This window comes from Rhinopithecus bieti, unplaced genomic scaffold (assembly GCF_001698545.2).
Source record: "Rhinopithecus bieti isolate Rb0 unplaced genomic scaffold, ASM169854v2 scaffold_46101, whole genome shotgun sequence".
NCBI lineage: Eukaryota > Metazoa > Chordata > Mammalia > Primates > Cercopithecidae > Rhinopithecus > Rhinopithecus bieti.
In genome coordinates, this window is record NW_016819049.1 from 1,232,646 (window position 1) to 1,251,876 (window position 19,231).

General features: G+C 43.6%; 1 protein-coding gene across 2 annotated transcripts in view; it reads left to right on the forward strand.

Annotated features, from left to right (window-relative positions):
• The window catches only part of SYT13 (synaptotagmin 13), a 56,862-nt gene that overhangs the window by 7,979 nt on the left and 29,652 nt on the right, over positions 1–19,231 (forward strand). The gene's annotated exons all lie outside the window — the stretch shown is intronic.

Here is a 19,231-nt window from a genome sequence, read left to right on the forward strand (position 1 = left end):
CAGGCGGATGGGGAGGCTGGGGATGGTGGAGAGGTGAAGAATTAGGAAGGGGGGGGCGGGCGGGGAGCTTGTGGGGACTGAGGGAAGAATGGGGGCCAGCAGCGAGAGCTAAAGGGAGGGGACAGGAAAGGGGACCTGGATAAGAATTAGGGCTGGGAAGGGTAAGAAGAGAGGGAGGCTGGGAGGGGAATCGCCAGGGTTAGGGAAGACCCTGAGAGGAACTGGAGAATGGGGAACTTGCAGAATGGGGAGGAAGACTGGGGTCTGTGAGAGGGAGGGGGATGGTGGTTGTGGAGCCAGGGTAGGGCAAGCCCTGCCAGAGCTGAGAAGAGGTAATGCCTGGAAAGCCAGACGGGAGGTGGCTGCGGTCCCGCAGGAGCTGAGGAGCTAGAGGGGTCTGGAGAGCTGAATCCCGGAGAAGCCTGAAGGACTCTTCCCCACCCCCTAGCAGCTCTGAGCTCCGGTCAGTCAGAGGGGGTTGCTATGGCCTCCCCCAAGATGTCTCTGCAGATGTCTCTGCAGATGTCCCTGGAGACAGGAGGGCTTTTATCCCATGCATTTGCTCATGGCCAGAGCTCCTTCGTGCAGGAAATAGCCCGTGCTCCCATTGTAAAGAGCAACAGAAGGGGTCTGGGGAAGCGGTTTGGAAGGATTTCCCTGCATAGGCTATGACCTCCAGGATGCATTTCCAAAGTGCAGAGTGCAGAATGTTCTTTGGAGAACCAGGAGGCAAAGAGTCTTGCTAGAGTGATTTGAAGAAGGATGGCCCTGGGGCAGGGGCATGACTTGAAGGACCTCCTAAAGACCCTCTAGATCCGTCTAGGTTCCAGGAGTGGTATTAAAATGCTGTGACTCCATCTTCCTTTTTCCAATCAATAATTCAAAAGCTCAGAGGACTCAGTTGTGTGGGGCCTGTGTCAGTCACTGTACAGTGAGAGTGGAAAGGAAATGGCTGCTGTCCTTGAGGCACTTATAATCCAAGAATAGTGACATTGACAGTGGCTAAATAGGAGCCGGCTGCACAGCAGAATGTGGGACTTGGGGCGATCTGGAAATGGAAATAGTGGGCTTTCCACTGGCCAGGGGTTGGGAGCCCTTCTCCAGAAGTCGTGGCCGGCCGCCTCTCAACCTTCTTTCCTGCCCAACACACTTGAGGAACTGCCACTCTTCTGCCTTTCAGTGATGTCTCTCCAGGCACCATCCCCTTCCCTTCCTAGAGAGAACCACTGGGAAAGTAGTTGGTGTAAATGACCTCTAGGGTCTCTTCCAATGCTTTGTCTTATTGATGACCAGTAGCCCACAGAACAGCTGATCGTCTGTTAAAGACAAACCAGGTTGTGTCTCTCCCCTGCTTCAAATCCTCCACAAGTTCTCACTGAGCTTGGAAGAGGTCATAGCAAACCATGACATAGCATATACTCTGTGCCAGGTGCACTGTTCAGAGTGCTTTACACTAATTAGTGCGTTTCTTGACCCAGTGAGGGAGCCATAGAATTATTCTAACTTAAAGATGAGGAAACTGAGGCTTAGAGAAGGTAACTGACTTGCCTAGAACTGCACAGCTAGAGAAGTTTTAGAGCCAGACTCTAGCTGAGCTTGTCTGATTCTGGAGGCCACGCTATTAGCCACTTCTCTCCACCCACTCACCTGCTTTGACATGGAAGGTGCCTGCCTCTCCAGCCAAGCTCATGCCAGTTTCTTTCTTCATCAGCAGTCTTGGCCTCCCTGGATTTATGATTATTCTTTTAAAACACCAAGCCCTTTTCTGCCCCTTCATTTTTCTCCGGCCTTTCATATAAATGACTCCTTCTCATTCTTCAGATCTTTTTCCATTTAGTCTTAGGGAGGATTTTGCCCACTGACACATGAAACAAAACACCCCGTTCCTGTTATCCTCTCCTATACTGTTCTTTCCAAATCCTTTTAGGGCATTCTTTACACTAGGATGCAATCTTTCATATTCACTTATTGGTGTAATATTTATTCCCAGCACCCACTCAGTGCCTGGAAACTAGTAGGTGTCCAATAAGAAATTGTGAATGAATAAAGTCATCTCATGGACCATCCAGTGGGGATTCTCATCTTCAAATATGGATGCACTCACCATGTCTTTGTAACCAAGTGTGAGCTCAGTAGGGGCACAGTAAATATTTGTTGATACATGATACCTGCCCATCCATATTCCCTTATCCGGTTCCCTCAGTGACAAAGATGTGGGCAACTTGGGGCTGAATTTATGGGTGTGAATGTGTTGAACCTGAGATCTCACAATGACTTGGTTGCCATTCTTCTCAGATTCATTCAGCCACTGGCCCAGATGCAGTAAATTGAGAAAAGACAACCAATTGACATTTCAAAGCAAGTAAAGAAGGTGGCGTTAGGGGTGGCAGATGACAGGAGGGTGATGTACTTGGCACCTGTTGACGACGAGGGCAAGAGCCAGGGACGCTCTCTGAGGATGTTCCTTGAGGAAAGAAGATATGGAGGCTGGAAAATAGGGGTCTAGATTACTATAATCCCAACAGAGGTGTCCAAGGTCTAATAGCCAGTGTCTCTGTAACTTGTAAGTTGTGGCTGCTGGAAAAATTCTTTGGATTTGGAGGCCATTCCTAGAAATCTGATTTCTGACCCTGAATGGCTGGATGAAGTTGAAAGTTTGTAGTGATTTTGAAAAGAAATTTGGAGTTTTCCCAGGGGTTTTGTTTATTTTTTACATGGGGTCTGACTCCATCACCCAGGCTGGAGTGCAGTGATGTGATCAAGGCTCACTGAAGTCTCAACTTCCTGGGCTCAGGTGATCCTCCCACCTCAGCCTGCCATGTAGCTGGGAATACAGGCACGTGCCACCATGCCTGGCTAATTTTTTTGTATGTTTTGTAGAGACAAGGTCTCACCATGTTGCCTAGGCTGGTCTCAAACTCCTGGGTTCAAGCAATTTGCCTGCCTCAGCCTCTCAAACTATTAGGGTTACAGGAATGAAGCACTGTGCTTGGCCCCCAGGGGTTCTTATTCTGGGTCCACAAATCTCAGTCTGTAGATAGCATTAAAAGGTTCATGGTCTTGGATAGGAAAAAAAATGACATCATTATTTTCACTTACCTCTAACCGAAACAGTATTTTCTGTTAAGTAGAAATAGCAGCAAAAACCATAGTGTATCATCCATACCTGTGACTTTGTCCCCAAGGGAAATCACAGATACTTTGGTTGTACATTACAGCTGTTGCAGATGGTTCACATTAGATTTACACTCATCTCTCATTCTAAATTATGGTACTTATTAAATCTCCTGCTAGACTCTGTTATTTAACGAATGAATAGAGAAGCAAACATATAGCTACTTCACAATTTGGTTTTATTAGGCAGTCCTTTGCCGCCTTGTGTCTTTTATTTTCTGCTTTTTCCAGCAATTCAGAGGAAATGTCCCTAGGCAGCCCTCGGCCATGCATTTCCTTTCATGCTTCCAGCTGGTTTCAAGTCACAGTTCTTTGCTTTTCTGAAATACACACTCTGAACCCTTTATCCTGTCTTCTTAGATAGTGCCTCACTCTCACTCATGTGCTACGCTTCCGGGCATGCAAGGAATTCAGTTTTACTATGCCACCCACTCCTAGCCTGGCAGGTCACCTGGGACCTCTCTGTCATCAGCCTAGCTCTAGAGGCTTGATCATTAGGCAGTGACCTGGCAGCTTGAGCAAGGAGACAGAGCCGGGGGGCAAAGCGAGAATGTTGGTTTCTCCTTCACCGTTACTTCTGAATCTATTAGTGAGCAGCGGCCAGACCCATGGGTTCCTGACTCTGAATTTGCTCATCACCCTTGTCCACACAGGCTGCCACTCAGCCCACTTCTGGGTCCTTTCATGGGAAGTCCTCCTTTCACCCAACCTAAAGAACTTGGGAGCAAGCAAGGAGAACGGCTCTTTTCCCCTTGCCCCACGGCTCAGTCCTGTACCCCTACCACTTGGCAGGCACACACGTCCTGTTTTCGGGAAGCCTTCCTTTTCATGGCCTAGTTTTCTCCCAACATGGTGCCTACCTTGCTGTGCACTTAAGTGAATCTTTTCAAAGTCCAGAGAGGTCCCCTGGGTGACCCCAGTGCTGTCCCTTTGAAGCTAACACGTGGCCAAAGGCTTTATTGAAATTGCTTGGCCCTCAGCAGGAGTTCCCACACCTTTTTTTTTTTTTTGAGACGGAATCTCACTCTGTCACCCAGGCTGGAGTACAGTGGCATGATCTCGGCTCACTGCAACCTTCACCTCCTGGGCTCAAGCGATTCTCCTGCCTCAGCCTCCTGAGTAGCTGAGATTATAGGTGTGCGCCACAACGCCTGACAAATTTTTTGTATTTTTAGTAGAGGCGAGGCTTTGCCATGTTGGTTAGGCTGGTCTCGAATTCCTGAGCTCACGTAATCTGCCCACCTCGGCCTCCCAAAGTGCTGGGGTTACAGGTGTAAGCCACTGCGTCTGGTCCCCAGGTCCCTTCTATCCATGTCCCCACTGTCCCCCACTGTCACATGTGACCAAACTCTACAATTCCATGCTCTTTCCAGCAGAGTCAGGATCACTGAAGTAGCTTTCAGTGGAACCCTAGTAGATTAGTTCTAAGGTTTTACAAAATAATATAAATAAGTGTTGACTTTCTTTCCTTCTTTCTTTCTTTCTCTTTCTTTCTCTCTCTTTTTCTTTTCTTTTCTTTCTTTCTTTCTTTCTTTCTTTCTTTCTTTCTTTCTTTCCTTCCTTCCTTCCTTCCTTCCTTCCTTCCTTCCTTCCTTCTTTCCTTTCTTTCTTTCTTTCTTTCTTTCTTTCTTTCTTTTCTTTTTTTCTTTTTGAGACAGAGTCTTGCTCTGTCATCCAGAATGGAGTGCAATGGTGCAATCTCGGCTCTCTGCAACCTCTGCCTCCTGGGTTCAGCAATTCTCTTGCCTCAGCCTTCCAAGTTGCTGGGATTACAGGCGCCCACCATCACGCCTGGCTAATCTTTTGTATTTTTAGTAGAGATGGGGTTTCACCATGTTGGCCAGGCTGGTCTCGAACTCCTGACCTCAGGTGATCCACCCACCTCGGCCTCTCAAAGTGCTAGGATTACAGGCGTGAGCCACCACTCCCAGCCTGAATTTCTATCAAACAATGTATGTGTGGTGGAGTCTTCTCCTTAAGATCAGATAATTTTTCCTAATTTTCCTTGTATTCTTGACAATGTCTGGTGTGATGCTGAGCACATGGCAGTGTTTTGAATTAAATCATTATCTTGTAACCTAACACTGAATAAGAGAGGGAAGACACAAAGGCGTACATACTGTTAGGGCTCCATTGACACAGGATTTGAAGCCAGCGCAGTTTATTTATGGTGTTACCCTGGGGGACAGGAAATGACTGCAGCTGGGTGGGAGAGCTTCTGGGCTTTTGTTCATGCTCTGTCTCTTGACGTGGGTCCTGGTTACAGAGGTGTGTTTACTTTGTGAAGATACATCCAGCTCTACATTTATGATTTATGTACTTTTCTGTCTGCAGTTATACATCAGTAAGGTTTTTATTAAAAAGTGTCATATTGTGACATATTTGTGAACATTAATTGAGTACCAGGCCAGTATTTTTATTGCCAGGAGGACTTTGGGGCCATATTCAAGACACATGAGCCTTCTTTTTGTGGTTTTTTAATAAACTGCTTCTTCGGCCCTGTTTGCTTTCTGCTGTTTCTCCCATGGCCACCTCCTGTGTGCTGCATAAAGGATTCCCGCTTGGGATTGGGACCTTAAGACCATCAGTGTAGCCCTATTAGGCCTCCCACCTCTTCTCCTCTTCCTTAGTCCTCTAAAGCAATGCCTTCTCTGATTGGTTGTTTCAATTCACACATATAAGAGTGAGGATGGACAGATGCTGCATTTCATTAGTTAAATAGTTCACTCATCAAAGATTAATGAGCACATGCTAGGCCTTGGGATATGGCAATGGAAAGACAAATATATGCTCTTCTTGATAAATGGGGAGACAGACAATAAAATAAGCAATTGCCATGATGGGGGAAGCACAAGGTGCCATGGGAAACCCGGGGTGGGGGTCTTATTCCCCCCTTCAGCCTAAAATAGAACTTTCTCCAGTGCAGGTTGGTTGTTCTTCTGAACTCTCCCCTGTACCTTAATGATGCTGGGATGCCCCATGTATTGCTAACCCCACTCCTGGAACTGATTCAACTCTGGAAGGCTGTAAGGTCTGATCTCTATGGATTCTCAGACTTTTAAAGGACTCATTTTCTAGCCTACTATTAGCTGATCTCTTGCCTGGTGAACTCACCCATTCGTATAAACCACCACCACAACAAAGTATTTCCGTAGAGTAATAAATAACAATGATAGAATAACTAACATTTATCAAATTCTTTATATGTGCCAATCACTGTTCTAAGCATTTTAACCATATTAAAATGTTTTTTGAGACAGAGTCTCACTTTGCCACCCAGACTGGAGTGCAGTGGCATGGTTATGGCCCACTGCTGCTTTGATCTTCTGAGCTCAAGTGATCTTCCCACCTCAGCCTCCCAAGTAGCTGGGAATACAGCCATGTGCCACCGTCCCTGGCTAATTTCTTTTACATTTATTTTTTTAGAGAGGGGTTCTCACTATGTTGCCCAGGCTGTTCTTGCACTCCTGGGCTCAGGCCATCCTCCTGACTTGGACTCCTAAAGTGCTATAATTACAGGTGCGATCCACTGCACCTGGCCATAACCATATTAATTTTAATTATCACAATAACCCTATGAAATATGCATAAGTTTTATTTTTCATTTTAGAGAAGAAAAGTAAAACACAGAAAGCTTAAGTAACATATTCAGTGGGAGAGCTGGGAATCAAATTTACAAAATTTGTCTTCAGCGTGAACACTTTTGACTACTAGGCTGGATATTAGCAGAAAAAAAGTAGTCAAAATTTTATTCGAGCCATTGTGTTTCCCCAGATATGGCATAAAAGTGTCTACAAATACGCATCTTTGAGGGTCACCTTCAGAAACCTTTCCCAGTGCTTTGGATTGCTTTGCTGCCGCCATCACACTTCAGGCATTGGGTGCAGCCCAGGGCCCTCCACATAGATTTTACACAGTAAACATGTTTGGGCTGGTTGCTTAGCAACGTGGAAGACAGTATGAATTTTTCTTCAAGAAATTAGCATAGATTCTCTCAGGAAGAAGAGCACAGACTCACTGGAAATACTCTTCAAAGCACTCATATGTGGACCCCTAAGCCTGTGTCCCTCAGTCTTTTTTCCAGTGACAGATCTGACCTGTCCCATCTCCCTTCCTCCCCTAGTTCCTTGTTTGGGTACAGTTTGTAGATAATTCAGATACATGGCTCTTCTCTTCATGGAATTGACAATTCACTAGCACCTTTTGTTAATTCCGGGAGAAAACAGTGCTGCATCCTTTCCAGATTTTCAGATACTAGCCAAGTTACGAGGAGGTACCTGGGGCATAGGAGGAGGGATAGAGAGGCCTTTGGATCATGATGAAGGAAACACCTGAAAGACAAACCAAAAGGGGCCCCAGCAAAGGCAGAAGGAAGAGAAGAGACCAGCAGGAGAGGGAAGCATCAGACCCAGAAGATAAAGAGGAGAAAAAATAAGACACAACCATTCCAGGATCAAAGACCTACGAGAGCAATCCGAGTATGTGGAGACAGTCCCTTTGTTGTCCACACTGACCTACAATCTCCCAATAACCAGCAGCAGTTCACCTCCTGCTTCCACCTTCTTCTTACTGTGTTCAGTACTCCCAGGGCTTATTTTGTGATAAGAAACAATGGGAAAGTTTGGTCTGAGGATGGAGAATAGCTTCATAGAAACAAGTTTTAAGAACTAAGAGATTGTATACATATGTATCAGAATCAACACACGTGCACACAAAGGGCCCCCTATAACTAATTTGATAAGAAATAATGGAACTAATACAGTTATAAAGGAAAACAGGTGAAAAGGTGTGTTCCTCTCTCTTTTCTTCCTTGGTTGTGTTTATTAAGCAACTATGTGCCAGGTGCTGTGCTGGGAGGTGAGGATACAGTGGTAACTACCCTCTTCCCAATGACACAGTGACCTATCTTCAGCCCTCACAAAACTTATGGTATAATGGGTAAAACCAGAGTTTATAGAAGAAGAGGGCAAATAAATGAAAATGTGTGCTGGTGGTAGATGACCTGAACAGAAGGCTCTGGTGCTTTGTAAGTGTAAGATGAAGAGCTTTTATGAGAACACCTTACAAGATGAAAGCTTTCCTAGAGAGTGATGGCCAAACTGAGAGCTAGAGTGGGAGAAGATCTTAACTGGGCAAAAGGGAAGGATGTTGGGGGCTCCACACAGAGAAATGAGCCTGTGCAAAGGTCCGGTGGCAGGAGGAAGCCTAACATTTAAGAGAGCCTGGGGAAAAGCCAGTGTGGCTGAAGAGCAGAGAGCAAGGGAGATCCTGGTGAACAATGAAGCTGGGGAAATAGGCAGGGGCCTGGATGAGCAGGGCATTGGAGACCATGGACAGATTCATTTATTCATGCATTCGTTCATGCATGCATAAATCAAACATTTGTTAATGTCTCCAGGAGGGGCATTGAGCTATGTACTGATAATGTGAAGGTTACCATTATTTTCAAAGCTTTTTTTAATTCAGGTGAAATTCACACAATATTAATCACTTTAAAGTGTAGGATCAATGCCATTTAGTACATTCACATTGTTGTGCAGCCACTACCTCCACCTAGTTCTAAAACATTTTCCTCACCTCAGAAGAAAACCCCTCACCCATTAAATAATCACTATTCCTCCCTCCTCCAATCTGTTTTCTGTCTTTATGGATTTGCTTATTCTGGACACTTCATATAAATAAAATCATATGATATGTGATCTTTTGTGACTGGCTTCTTTCACTTAGCATCATGTTTTCAAGGTTCATCCACATCATAGCATGTATTAGTACTTTATTTCTTTTTATGGCCGAAAAATATTCCGTTGTATGGACACACGTAATATTGTTTATCCAGTCACCCGTTGATGGACATTTGGATTGATTCTACCTTTTGGCCATTGTGAATAGTGCTGCTAAGTACATTCCTGCACAAGTATTTCAGTACCTGTTTTCAATTCTTTCAAGTATATACCTAGGAGTGGGATTGCTGGATCATATGGTAATTCTATATTTAACATTTTGAGGAACCGCTAAACTGCTTTCCACAGCAACTGCACCATTTTAATCTCCACCAGCAACGTATGACAGTTCTCATTTCTCCACCTCCTTGCCAACAGTTGGTATTTTTTATTTATTTTTTAAAGTCATCCTAGTGGGAGCTAAGTAGTATCTCTTTGTGGTATTTTCTGAGCTTTTGACATCTAAAAGAAAAATCCAAATTCTCACTTTTACAATATTCATCAGTAGCTGGCAAGTTTTTTTTTTTTTTTTTTAATTGTATTATACTTTAAGTTCTGGGATACATGTGCAGAACGTGCAGGTTTGTTACATAGATACACATGTGCTATGATGGTTTGCTGCACCCATCAACCTGTCATCTACATTGGGTATTTCTCCTAATGCTATCCTTCCCCTAGCCCCCCACCCTTCTGACAGGCTTCAGTGTGTAATGTTCCTCTTGTTGTGTCCATGTATTCTGATTGTTCAACTCCCACTTATGAGAGAGAACATGTGGTGTTTGGTTTTCTGTTCCTGTGTTAGTTTGCTGAGAATGATGGTTTCCAATTTCATCCATGTCCCTGCAAAGGACATGAGCTCATCCTTTTTTATGGCTGCATAGTATTCCATGGTGTATATGTGCCACATTTTCTTTATCCAGTCTATCATTGCTGGGCATTTGGGTTAGTTCCAAGTCTTTGCTATTGTGAACAGTGCTGCAACAAACATACGTGTGCATGTGTCTTTATAGTAGAATGATTTATAATCCTTTGGGTATATATCCAAAATCACAGTAGCTGGCAAGTTTTTAACAAACATTTGCTGTCTGTATTGAGCAACCATTAAAATGAGTCCACATGGGCAACCCATAAAAACATTTCGTTGTTCATGAGTCTCGTGAGAAGAATAGAGTGTGTGTGCAGTAGTCCTGGCTGCCCTGTTCTTCCAGCAAGTTTGCACCTGCTGCTCTGTCTGTCAAATATGTTATTATTGTCATCTTTCCCATTCTGTTCCCCCAAGCTTTACTCCCTCATGGGTCCCACTCAAATTCACGCTGATACCTGGGCCCTGCAAACCCCATCTAATTGAGGCAGTATTTAGTGTCTTTTAATATTTCCTTATGTATCAACACTGCCAGGCCAGTGCGATGCCTGGAGGAGCCTTGCCCCTCTCCAGGGCCAGTTGCTGCCCACACAACGAACCTTCAGGAGGAGTTCAATAAGTCCTAATTCATTAGATAAAGGATGCCTTAATTGCCTTATGTTATAGAAAAGTCCTGGGAGATTTTTACACACTGCTTAAGAATGTTACAGTGCTATTTGGGGAAGCTGATTGTGGTTTTGGGGTGGACCTGGAATGCGTTATAATTTTTCCTATTAAAATAATGGAGAACCAGTGCCTGCTTTCTGAAATCTGCTAATCAGCATGTTTTTAGGAACAGATCAGAGTCAAATAATGAGGAGGAGTTGCATATATGAATATGAATGAAAACAAGCATAAAGGGGAGGGGGTCCTGTGAGAATTCTGCAAAATTGAGTCAGTCCATCTGGCATAGACCTTACAGTATTTTGACATATTTCATTGATTCCTCTCCCTACCCCCACCTCCACTCAAAGACATGCTTTTCCCTCATGGAAAGTTGAGCAGGACTTAGCATATAGCAAAGAGAAACGAGGAGACATGTTGAATGACTAAATACATTGGTGAATGGATGGGTAGACAAATGAGAAGGCAGGGATCCGTGGGGCTGCCACCTCTGCTTGTAGCCAAAATAAAAACCACAGGCACAGAGAAGCAGGAGAGGATGCTGAGTTCACTGAAGGATCTCTGTGCTTGCCTTTCGTGACATATCAAGAAATCAATACCAGCAGGAAGCATGTGGCAGCTTCACTTTTTACAGGTTTCTCTCCCTTCAGGTCTCTGTTCATCTGGCTAACGTTAGAGAGAGTTTTTAAAATCTTCAGCTGCCAGGCCAATGAGGTAATACCCAGGGAGACGTTTTGTTTGGAAGAGCATTATAAACCACACAGGTTGGACTTGCTGGTAAGAACAGCACGATGTAAAGGCTGTAGTTTATTGAGGCAGGATTGCAAAGACTTTGCTTTTCAAATAGAATTAAGAAGGATGTTTTGGAAAAGATGGTGTTTGAAGATGCAGATAAGGTTGGGTAAAAGCAGTTTGGTAGGACAACTAGAAGAGTTGATTGAAACAGCTGCGGTTGTAGAATATCTTGTTAGCTTTAAGCTTATTCTGCATTTCTGAATCCCCCCTGCACTCCACTTCTCAGAGCGCATTGCCGAGCATCTTAAAATACACTTTCATTTCCAGCAGTCACTTCACATAGAGGAAAGGGGAAGATATCAGAGAGAAATACAGTGAAGGCAGTGATGTGACATGAAGAGAAAATATTCGCATGATTTGGAGGGCTTCTTTGCACATTCTTTGCAAGTGCGTCATCTAATGATCTCGTCTCTTACTAACAAATGGAGCAGATTCTTTAAGTGGCAACATGACTATCACCCTTAGCACAACAGCCTCCATACAAAACACGGAGAGACAAAGAACAGAAAAGAATGAACGCGAGGTTAGGTGCCTAGCCTAATCCCAGCGTGTTGCAGCCTTGCATTTGATTTTGGGTACCCACTGGAATTAATTTTAGGTAACAATCTTTGAGACCACTCGAAAGAAAAAATTAACTCAGAATGAAAATGTTCATTTTTATAATCAAGATGCTGAGCTAAAATGGGAATCAAATGAGACTCAAAAGCCTGAATTTGAATTCAGACTCCACCATTTCCTAGCCAAATCACCACGGCCATTCTGAATCCCACTTTACTCATTCATGAAACAGGGATTCTACAAGGTTCTCTAAGGTCATGTGGAAGAATAAATGAGATGACATGTATGAAAGCACCCAACGGATTCAGCACCTGCCGTTGCTCAAAGGATATTTTTAAGAATCTGTGAATTATTTTCTTATTTATCCTTTACCAAAGCAATGACTTGTCTACTCACCATGCGGGAAAGGAAAAATTCATCAAGAGTATTCCAGATGTGATAAATGAAATGTGTCTGTTAGAATGAAAAGGAGAACATGAACATTCCATTTCTAGGATGATTATTCATTCAACAAATATGTCTTGCATACCTGCTATGTGCAAGGCACTGAGTTAGCCCTTGGGACAGTGCAGTGACAAGGCAGAACCCATCCCTGACCTCAAGCAGTTAATATTTTAGAGGGAGAGATGTTCATCACACAGTCATACACAGAACATAGTGAGTGCTGGGCTGGAAGTTATTTCCTTGTGCCTCCAGAACCCCCTGAATGCTCCCCTCTCAACCCCAAACCTACTTATTCCCCACCCCCTGCTCCAAGCCTATCCCCATTTTCTCCCCCTCCACACCCTGGCCCCAGGAGGCCCCCACCTATTGGCTGCATTGACCAACTCCTCTGCCTTTTGGCATCAGGTGNCCCCACCCTTCTGACAGGCTTCAGTGTGTAATGTTCCTCTTCTTGTGTCCATGTATTCTGATTGTTCAACTCCCACTTATGAGAGAGAACATGTGGTGTTTGGTTTTCTGTTCCTGTGTTAGTTTGCTGAGAATGATGGTTTCCAATTTCATCCATGTCCCTGCAAAGGACATGAGCTCATCCTTTTTTATGGCTGCATAGTATTCCATGGTGTATATGTGCCACATTTTCTTTATCCAGTCTATCATTGCTGGGCATTTGGGTTAGTTCCAAGTCTTTGCTATTGTGAACAGTGCTGCAACAAACATACGTGTGCATGTGTCTTTATAGTAGAATGATTTATAATCCTTTGGGTATATATCCAAAATCACAGTAGCTGGCAAGTTTTAACAAACATTTGCTGTCTGTATTGAGCAACCATTAAAATGAGTCCACATGGGCAACCCATAAAACATTTCGTTGTTCATGAGTCTCGTGAGAAGAATAGAGTGTGTGTGCAGTAGTCCTGGCTGCCCTGTTCTTCCAGCAAGTTTGCACCTGCTGCTCTGTCTGTCAAATATGTTATTATTGTCATCTTTCCCATTCTGTTCCCCAAGCTTTACTCCCTCATGGGTCCCACTCAAATTCACGCTGATACCTGGGCCCTGCAAACCCCATCTAATTGAGGCAGTATTTAGTGTCTTTTAATATTTCCTTATGTATCAACACTGCCAGGCCAGTGCGATGCCTGGAGGAGCCTTGCCCCTCTCCAGGGCCAGTTGCTGCCCACACAACGAACCTTCAGGAGGAGTTCAATAAGTCCTAATTCATTAGATAAAGGATGCCTTAATTGCCTTATGTTATAGAAAAGTCCTGGGAGATTTTACACACTGCTTAAGAATGTTACAGTGCTATTTGGGGAAGCTGATTGTGGTTTTGGGGTGGACCTGGAATGCGTTATAATTTTCCTATTAAAATAATGGAGAACCAGTGCCTGCTTTCTGAAATCTGCTAATCAGCATGTTTTAGGAACAGATCAGAGTCAAATAATGAGGAGGAGTTGCATATATGAATATGAATGAAAACAAGCATAAAGGGGAGGGGTCCTGTGAGAATTCTGCAAAATTGAGTCAGTCCATCTGGCATAGACCTTACAGTATTTTGACATATTTCATTGATTCCTCTCCCTACCCCACCTCCACTCAAAGACATGCTTTTCCCTCATGGAAAGTTGAGCAGGACTTAGCATATAGCAAAGAGAAACGAGGAGACATGTTGAATGACTAAATACATTGGTGAATGGATGGGTAGACAAATGAGAAGGCAGGGATCCGTGGGGCTGCCACCTCTGCTTGTAGCCAAAATAAAACCACAGGCACAGAGAAGCAGGAGAGGATGCTGAGTTCACTGAAGGATCTCTGTGCTTGCCTTTCGTGACATATCAAGAAATCAATACCAGCAGGAAGCATGTGGCAGCTTCACTTTTACAGGTTTCTCTCCCTTCAGGTCTCTGTTCATCTGGCTAACGTTAGAGAGAGTTTTAAAATCTTCAGCTGCCAGGCCAATGAGGTAATACCCAGGGAGACGTTTTGTTTGGAAGAGCATTATAAACCACACAGGTTGGACTTGCTGGTAAGAACAGCACGATGTAAAGGCTGTAGTTTATTGAGGCAGGATTGCAAAGACTTTGCTTTTCAAATAGAATTAAGAAGGATGTTTTGGAAAAGATGGTGTTTGAAGATGCAGATAAGGTTGGGTAAAAGCAGTTTGGTAGGACAACTAGAAGAGTTGATTGAAACAGCTGCGGTTGTAGAATATCTTGTTAGCTTTAAGCTTATTCTGCATTTCTGAATCCCCCCTGCACTCCACTTCTCAGAGCGCATTGCCGAGCATCTTAAAATACACTTTCATTTCCAGCAGTCACTTCACATAGAGGAAAGGGGAAGATATCAGAGAGAAATACAGTGAAGGCAGTGATGTGACATGAAGAGAAAATATTCGCATGATTTGGAGGGCTTCTTTGCACATTCTTTGCAAGTGCGTCATCTAATGATCTCGTCTCTTACTAACAAATGGAGCAGATTCTTTAAGTGGCAACATGACTATCACCCTTAGCACAACAGCCTCCATACAAAACACGGAGAGACAAAGAACAGAAAAGAATGAACGCGAGGTTAGGTGCCTAGCCTAATCCCAGCGTGTTGCAGCCTTGCATTTGATTTTGGGTACCCACTGGAATTAATTTTAGGTAACAATCTTTGAGACCACTCGAAAGAAAAAATTAACTCAGAATGAAAATGTTCATTTTATAATCAAGATGCTGAGCTAAAATGGGAATCAAATGAGACTCAAAAGCCTGAATTTGAATTCAGACTCCACCATTTCCTAGCCAAATCACCACGGCCATTCTGAATCCCACTTTACTCATTCATGAAACAGGGATTCTACAAGGTTCTCTAAGGTCATGTGGAAGAATAAATGAGATGACATGTATGAAAGCACCCAACGGATTCAGCACCTGCCGTTACTCAAAGGATATTTTAAGAATCTGTGAATTATTTTCTTATTTATCCTTTACCAAAGCAATGACTTGTCTACTCACCATGCGGGAAAGGAAAATTCATCAAGAGTATTCCAGATGTGATAAATGAAATGTGTCTGTTAGAATGAAAAGGAGAACATGAACATTCCATTTCTAGGATGATTATTCATTCAACAAATATGTCTTGCATACCTGCTATGTGCAAGGCACTGAGTTAGCCCTTGGGACAGTGCAGTGACAAGGCAGAACCCATCCCTGACCTCAAGCAGTTAATATTTTAGAGGGAGAGATGTTCATCACACAGTCATACACAGAACATAGTGAGTGCTGGGCTGGAAGTTATTTCCTTGTGCCTCCAGAACCCCTGAATGCTCCCCTCTCAACCCCAAACCTACTTATTCCCCACCCCTGCTCCAAGCCTATCCCCATTTTCTCCCCCTCCACACCCTGGCCCCAGGAGGCCCCCACCTATTGGCTGCATTGACCAACTCCTCTGCCTTTTGGCATCAGGTGGAGTTGACCCAAAGGAGATCTGAGGACAAGAGGAGTGTGAGGGGCCTTCATCACCCCTGCTCCCTCCCTGCTAGGTGCCTGGGGGGTGGCTACATCCTCAGCTGAAGGGGTCAGATCCTGCCAGGTCACCGTTTCCCTTCAGCACCCTGTCCTGTTTCCAGTGACCTCTCCTGATTCTTGCCCCTTCAGGCCTAGGGATGCTAACAGTGCCCAGCTCTCCCAGCCCCTGCATACTCGCCACTCCTTGTTGCTTTCCTTAACCCTCCATACATTTGTAAATGCTTTATGAAAATCTCCTCAATTACCCAGTTATAATGTGCCATCTGTTCCTGCAAAAACCCTTATTGATAGCATACTCAAACCATGTTAGCTATTATTACCAACCCTAATGATTAATAATAATAAAGGAAGAGTCTGTGAGGCAGAGGAAGTATGCCAATGAAATTGGCAAAGCTCAGGACCAGCAGTGGTAACACCCTTTATTTGCACAAGGTTCTATTGTTTAGAAGCCGCTTTCATTTTCCCATTTGGTTCAGCGTCTAGCCTGATGCTTTGTGCATCTTGAAGCCTTTAATACGTGCTTGCCAAACAGACACACCTGCGGATAGGAAGCTTTGGAGCTATTATTCTCATTTCAAAAAGCTTGGAGTGAGCTGAGGAAAAATAGTTCTCATTTATAGTAATTTGGAGCCAGGTACTCTGATATCACTGACCTTCCATGATCAGATCATATTTTGGGACATTTTGTAGACTGTTTGATTGTCAGCTCTTGTAACACAGAAGGAAATCTATTAGGTTTGCATCTCATTTAAAAGAAGGAAGAACTAGATCTATGGATGATACTGACTGGCTTTGAATCTGCCAAAATGTCAGCTGCTGGAAGAATGTTAGAAGCAGCACATTAATGGCCATCCCTTGAAATGTACCTCCTGACTAGTCATGAAATTCACACAGAAGAATCAATTTGTTGCCCAAACATGGCAGAGACTGCAGACATCCAGTGACACACAGGGGTTCTGCTGCTTTCTTTTCTTTTCTTTCTTTCTTTCTTTCTTTCTTTCTTTCTTTCTTTCTTTCTTTCTTTCTTTCTTTCTTTCTTTCTTCTTTCTTTCTTTCTTTTTCTCTTCCTCCTTCCTCCTTCCTCCCCTTCCTTTCCTTCCTTCTTCCTTCCTTCCTTCCTTCCTTCCTTTCTTTCTTTCTTTCTCTTGTTATGCTTTAAGTTCTGGGATACATGTGCAGGATATGCAGGTTTGTTACGTACGTATACACATGCCGCAGTGGTTTGCTGCACCCATCAACCCATCATCTGCATTAGATATTTCTCCTAATGCTGTCCCTCCCCAACCACCCCACCCCCAGCAGGCCCTGGTGTGTTCCCCTCCCTGTGTCCATGTGTTCTCATTGTTCAACTTCCACTTATGGGTGAGAACATGCAGTGTTTGGTTTTCTTTTGTTGTGTTAGTTTGCTGAGAATGATGGTTCTCAGCTTCATCCATGTCCCTGCAAAGGACATGATCTCATTCCTTTTTTATGGCTGCATAGTATTCCATGGCGTACATGTGCCACATATTCTTTATTCAGTGTATCATTCATGGGTATTTGGGTTGGTTCCAAGTCTTTGCTATTGTAAACAGCACTGCAATAAACATACGTGTGCATGCGTCTTTTTTGGAAAGGGAGGCCTGAGAAGTTATAGTTGAAGTGTATTTTTCTTGAGGCAGCTCTCACTTTTGGATTCCTCCCTTTCCCCAGCACATGGTTCCCCCAAACTGTGTTACCTTCACTGTGTCTCTATGTCTCCAGGCTGATTTTCTCACTTAGTTTCCTTCACGTCTGTCCATCCCTCCTGTATGTACCTGCTGGTTTGATTTACTGAAAACACAGTTTTGCTCATGTCATTCTCCTACTCACAAACTGTCGAAGGTTCTCCATTGTTTATAAGATAGAATTCAAGATCTTTTGCTTGGCATTCAAGGCCCTTTATGACCTGGCCTCACCATTGCTTTCCAACTCCATTTCTCCAGCCCCAGCCTTCCTCTCCAGCTGACTCACCATGTCCTAAGCATGCTCCCCTTTGGATGCACGCTGCTGCTGTCCTCCCTATTTCAGAAGCCTCTCTCTCTCTCTTTCATTGTTAGTCATCCCTGAATGCTGCATTGAAGCCCCTTCTCCAGGAAGCCATCTCTGATCACATCAACAATGAAGAGCTCCTCCTTAGGTCTTATGTAGCCTACAGTCCAGGTATTTAGCTCTTTAAGACTGCCTTCTATTTTTATCTATCTTTTCATAAGTTTGAATCAGGAATAGCAAATGTCTTTCTTCTTCCATATCAATTCCTATTAATGGATAGTAGCTTCCTGGAGCCTGAAGCTGAACAAACACCCCGTGTCTGAGCTCAGCAGGAAAGAATGCTTCGATCAATTAGCCGAATCTGCCATGAGCATAGGGTAGGAGAATTGTAGTATAAGCACCTTGTATTTCCCCTTTATGGAATATCTCGTCTCTACCATGGGATGGTAAACTTTCTGAGGGCAGGGACTTACTCACTTACTCATGTATCTCCCATGATATGTAGGGTGGGTAAACAGATGATTGGCAGGCAACAAATGTGTTCTGATTTCTGTTTGACAGCAATATAATGTGAAGCAGTTTGACTTAAAACCAAAATATAAGGTGAATCTAGTTAAAACAGTCTCTGTCTTGATTTTGAAGTTGCACGTTGCAATTCGGCTGTTTTTAAACTTCTGGGTTAGAGATTGATGTGCTTTTCAAGTATCTGCATATAAGTGGATGGATGTCTTAGATTAGCGGTTCCCTGCACTTTTTTTCTACACTGCATCACCTCTAATGGGTGATATTCACATGGGTTTGATGGTTCTGTAGATTTATCTCCTTTCTCTTCCACTCAGAAAAGCTTATCAGAATGCAAAAGTATGAAAGAGGTCTTATTATAAGGATAACCTTGAATATATGTTAATCAATTTTTAAATGGGTACAAACTCAAATTTTTGCACTTCATTATTTATAATATATATTGGCACAGTAACGGTTATGGCAGTTGCCCTAGTTAATGGTTTCATCAATTGTCTGAGCACCATAGAATCAAGTAATCCTGTAGCTGCTCTGAAAGAACACCCTAATTTCAATGCCAAGGAAACTGACATATAAACAAACTTTTCAGCCTTTAATACAAAAATGACTGTCTTGGGAAAAGAACATTAAATTAGAAACACAAATTAGAAACTAAGAAAAAAATGTCTAAAGGATTCAAATGAACCAATATTAAACAATTGTGTTCCCATCTGACGGAAGTTTTCAGTTATGCAGTGCTGAGATCCTTCTAATACATGGACTCAGTTTAACAGGAAAAATGTGAGTCCCTCGTAAACCAGTACAGTGGGACAGGAGAGGGGGCAGAAGTGGAAATTTTGGAAAGCAAAGTCAAATTTTGGAAGACACAGGGACCATGCTCTGAGGTGAAACACATTGCTGAGAGCCTTGTTGTGGCCACTGGAGATGGGAAAATAAGGGTTGGGTGGCTGAAGTGAAAAGGCTGTGTTCAAGCCCAGATT